General features: G+C 41.5%; 1 pseudogene; it reads right to left on the minus strand.

Moving 5' to 3' along the window:
- Nucleotides 1-690: 690 nt before the first annotated feature.
- Nucleotides 691-3,057, minus strand: LOC110876001 (annotated as a pseudogene).
- Nucleotides 3,058-4,933: the final 1,876 nt, after the last annotated feature.

Genomic DNA, 4,933 nt, shown 5'->3' on the forward strand with positions numbered 1-4,933 from the left:
GAACATGCGACAACGTCGGTGGGTAGAACTCTTAAATGACTACGATTGTGTTATCAAATATCACCCAGGTAAAGCTAACGTTGTAGCTGATGCCCTTAGTCGAAAGGAAACGAAGCCCAAGCGTGTCCATGTTCTGCAGCTCACTATCCACTCTAACTTACCTGATCAGATCCGTTCTGCTCAGACCGAAGCATTGAAGGAAGAAAACCTAGAAGCTGAGTATTTGCGGGGTATAGAGAAACGACTCATGGAAAGATCTGACGGCATTTATTATTTAATGGAACGGATATGGATTCCTTTATATGGCAATCTTAGAGAGCTCGTGATGGACGAAGCGCACAAGTCTCGGTACTCTGCTCACCCAGGTTCGGATAAGATGTATCAGGACCTCAAAGTCTTGTATTGGTGGCCAAAGATGAAAGCTAACATCGCGACGTATGTGAGTAAGTGTTTGACTTGTGCAAAAGTCAAGGTAGAGTATCAGAAACCCTCAGGCCTGCTTCAACAACCAGAAATACCCATGTGGAAATGGGAGCAAAGTCGTGTTGAAATCCCCCATAACAAACCAAGGCTTATCATGACACAGGTTATTATGCTTAGATAAATCATCCCAAAGAGCCCTACGGTCCTGGTACTTATTTTCAGCATACACAAACGAGCCAAAAAGAACTTTCTTGTCAGCTTTGAAAATCAATTGAACATGTGAAGCTCTATGCTATTGGGGAACTCCGCAAGGGTCTTACCACCTTCTTTATTTACTATATTTGAGTCTTTGGAGTACTTTGGGATTATATTCCGCGCCGAGGATTTGTGCTTGTGGGCCGGGGTGAATATTGCAGACCAGCGGATTTGGTGGTCGACAATCGTTCAGACTTGGTAAAGGTTGTCGCGGCACCTGTAGTAGGACAGAGGACTTATCACGATGCCCGCGGACCAATTTACGATGTCTCCGTCGCTGACGTTCGTCAAGCAGGCCACATGGATTGGCCAGGGTCTTCTTCGGCTAATGAGACCTCGATCCCGAGGGCTTCGGAGTATCTTTTTGATAGGCGCCTCTATTTGTATGGGGAATTCGCTTCTGATAGATCTCGCCCAGTCTCCCTCTCCTTCCCCGGCCGCCTTCCGACCCACGGGATTATACAATGACAACTTTCGGACACTCATGCCCGATTGTGAGACTGCCTGTTGGACGTCCGATGGCACTTTACTCCGACCTGAGCTATGCAACAACAAGAGCGCCCTTGATCCTTGCCGGATGTGCTTGACGGTCCCCCATAATATGCTTACTTGGGGATTTCTTACTCCAGTTGTTCCAAGAGTGCCCGCTAGTTGAACTGCATCCAGTAGACTCCCTGTTCCGCTCATCCCCTTCGTCAGCTCTTTGATCGGGATACTATTACCTAGGTTCCTAAACTTGGAATGGATGGCGGAGCGTAGGTGGCAAGCTGTTATATGTATACGCTGCTTTACTAATAGACGCTTCTCCAGCTCTCGCAAGAATTGTATGGGAGTAGTCCTCGGCGGGACTTCCCGAATGACCGTACCGAGGAATTCTACCGTACTCCGTGCAGTTATTGTTGTTGTTCCTGCAGAGCCTACCCAAAGGTTCAGGCCGGATTGTAGGAAGTGGACGAGAAGTTTTTTTATTTTTATGACAAGCTCTACGGCACCCACGATTCCCAGTAGTAAGTCGTCGGCATATCGCGCGTAACAAATCCTTATTAAGTAATGGCTTTTTAAGGGGGCCAGCTTACGGGCCAGGCCTCTCTCTGACCTGATAACTAGTATCGCCTCCCCGCCCAGCTCTATCAGCAGTCCCTTTCTTTTTTTTTTTTGGGTAAAGGGTTACCCCGGTAAATTTTATATATCACAACCAAGAAATACAAGTAGTAAGGAAAGTCCTTACTAATTCACAAGCCTGACATGCCAGGAAGTGTTAACTAGCAAAAGCAAACCACAAATATGGCCAGTACAAACTCTAGAGAAAATCTAGAAACACATAACTAGGACACTACATGCTACGTGATTGGCACATTCCACCTCTCCAGCAAGCTTATCCCGATCGTGGAGGTCTTGACCTTCACCGAAGCTAGTTTCAAGCGAACAGTAGTAACAATCGCCTCGCAAATCACTGCCACTGATCTTTTTTTTTTTTGTTTTAAACAATCTTTGATTACGCTCTTGCCAAATAAAGTATGGTGTAGCCGCCAGAAGTAACCGACCAATAACACTTCGCATAGACTTCTTAGCCGGGACTGAAATCAGCCAGTCAACTATCTCCTCCCATTTATTGGACCCCAATTGAACACCAGCCATGAATTTTATGGAGGACCACACCTGCATAAAAAACGAACATTCAAAGAATAGATGTTCATGCGAATCCGGCTCCGAGTAACATAATGGGCAGCAAGTAAGATTTAAGTTAGTAGCACTTCCAACATCCCATTGCTTCAATTTATCCTGCGTTTTTAACTTCTTCTTACAAATGAGCCATGTAAGAAAAGCGTGCCTTGGGATACAGTTAGCGAACCATATTATTTCCACCCACAGAACTTTATCACCATGAATCCTGATTGTATCCTAGACGACTGACGCTGAATAATCCTGATCCACACCACCCGTATCACGCCAAACAATAGAATCCGGAACAAGACTGTTAAGAACAGGCAGCTGGATATTTACTAAAACTGGAAACAAATCCAACCAAGCTCTCGGCCACCTCCAAACCCCATCATGCAATAAATCTTTAACCTTTGACTGAAGATTAAACTCGGCTCCATGCAACTGGCGAGAAGAGATGAACAAACACAAAGGACCCACATGAGACCAATTGTCAGACCAAGCATAAGTAGAAGAACCGTCTCCAATCTTAGAGACAATGAAAGGATGGATCCTGTCACGAAGATTCATAATATTTCGCCAACCCGTCGCTGAATTACCCCGAGCTCGAATTTGCCAAAATGACTGACCTTTAATTTTGTGCACATGTATCCATTCGACCCATATGGAATTCCTTTTGGTAAGAAGACTCCAAACATGATTAGTCATAAGCGCCATATTCATGTCTCGAATACTCCTAATGCCCAAGCCACCTTCGAATTTTGGACGACAAACATCTGACCATTTAACTTTCGCTGTCTCCCCCTACTTTAGGAAATTTCATCCCGAAATTTATTCCTAGGAGTCTGTCTGTGACTTTGTGTCAAATAACTACCAGAGATATGCAAGGCATAATCCTGTCATTTCCTTAACAGACATTCTTCTGAAACGAAAATGAACGGACGGAGTCATTTTCCTCAACGAGTATTCTTCAGAAGCGGAAATGAAGGAATAAACAAACAGAGATTCATTTCCTCAACGGACAATCTTTAGAAACGAAAATGAACAGACGGAGTCATTTTCAACGGGTGCTTCATAAGAAACGGAAATGAAAAGGATAAACAAACGGATATTCATTTCCTCAACGGACAATCTTCAGAAACGAAAATGAATGGACGGAGTCATTTTCAACGGTTGCTTCCTCAGAAACGGAAATGAAGGAATAAACAAACGGATATTCATTTCCTCAACGGACAATCTTCAGAAACGAAAATGAACAGACGGAGTCATTTTCAACGGTTGCTTCCTCAGAAACGGAAATGAAGTAATAAACAAACGGATATTCATTTCCTCAACGGACAATCTTTAGAAACGAAAATGAACGGATGGAGTTATTTTCAACGGTTGCTTCCTCAGAAACGGAAATGAAAAGGATAAACAAACGGATATTCATTTCCTCAACGAACAATCTTCAGAAACGAAAATGAATGGACGGAGTCATTTTTAACGGTTGCTTCATCAGAAATGGAAATGAATAGGGTTAACTCTAGACACATGACAAAACTTGCTGTGGTTTTTGTGCACTAAATTCCATAATTATGTACGCGTCCCTAATTACGTGATTCCTTGCATAGTCCGCACAGTGCGTTTTATAATGTGTAGGGAATAAAATCAAACCTGTGATGAGTGTGACTAAACCACCATAGGGTCCTTTTAATTAGATCGATAAATGATCTCTTTAATTAGACCACAAAGGAGTCTTTTCAGCTATATCATCACGTGATATTCCTAACCAGATTTTTGGATCAATCTGTTTATCTAGACCACTCAAGGGGTCCAATTATGGAATAACCCAAGGGACTTAACTACAACGTAGAGGTCCACCAAGGATTTAAGATAGTACCTTTGGGTATCCTACTATGAATCCATTATACGAAGATATGGAAGATTCTACGAGGATTTGGATAACAAAAATTTGGATCATGCAAAGACATAAAAAGGGAATACATAAGCGCATAATCACATAATTGTTTTCTTGATTATTAATTGTTATTATCTTGTTATTGATTGCCATTAACTTAACGTTGATTTGAACATGGGTATTCAAGGTATACTAGGAACCCAGTCGATGGACTTCAACGTCCTCAAGCATCTATCTGAAAAGATAGGATGATCTTCCAAAAATTCGATTTCGATTATAAGAAATCGAAATGTTCGAATTAGGGCATAAGAGGAATCCAATGAAGGATTTTGATTTGAATGCTAATGATCCACAAGGATCTAATTGTAAGGATAAAAAGATCCCATATGGATTTTAAAAGTTGAAGATGTTTTGAAATCTTGCACTGGATGTGCTTAAGTTAAAACATGAAGTAAAAATGCTTATGAAATTAAGATGCTTGATATGCCAAGGCGACATATGAAACGGAATTTGAAGGTTAAGTCAATGTATGAGGAAAATATTTTGAAAACTATGCATGGGGTTCTAAAATGTGTTCAATGTTTTTGGAAACCTTATATATAATACTTTTGAAATCACAAAGTAGGTGTATTAGGTAGGTATATTTATAAAAATGTTTTAAAATCATGCGAGATGAATTTTTGAAATTATGTA

The sequence above is a fragment of the Helianthus annuus genome, chromosome 9, assembly GCF_002127325.2.
Source record: "Helianthus annuus cultivar XRQ/B chromosome 9, HanXRQr2.0-SUNRISE, whole genome shotgun sequence".
In the NCBI taxonomy this organism is placed as follows: domain Eukaryota; kingdom Viridiplantae; phylum Streptophyta; class Magnoliopsida; order Asterales; family Asteraceae; genus Helianthus; species Helianthus annuus.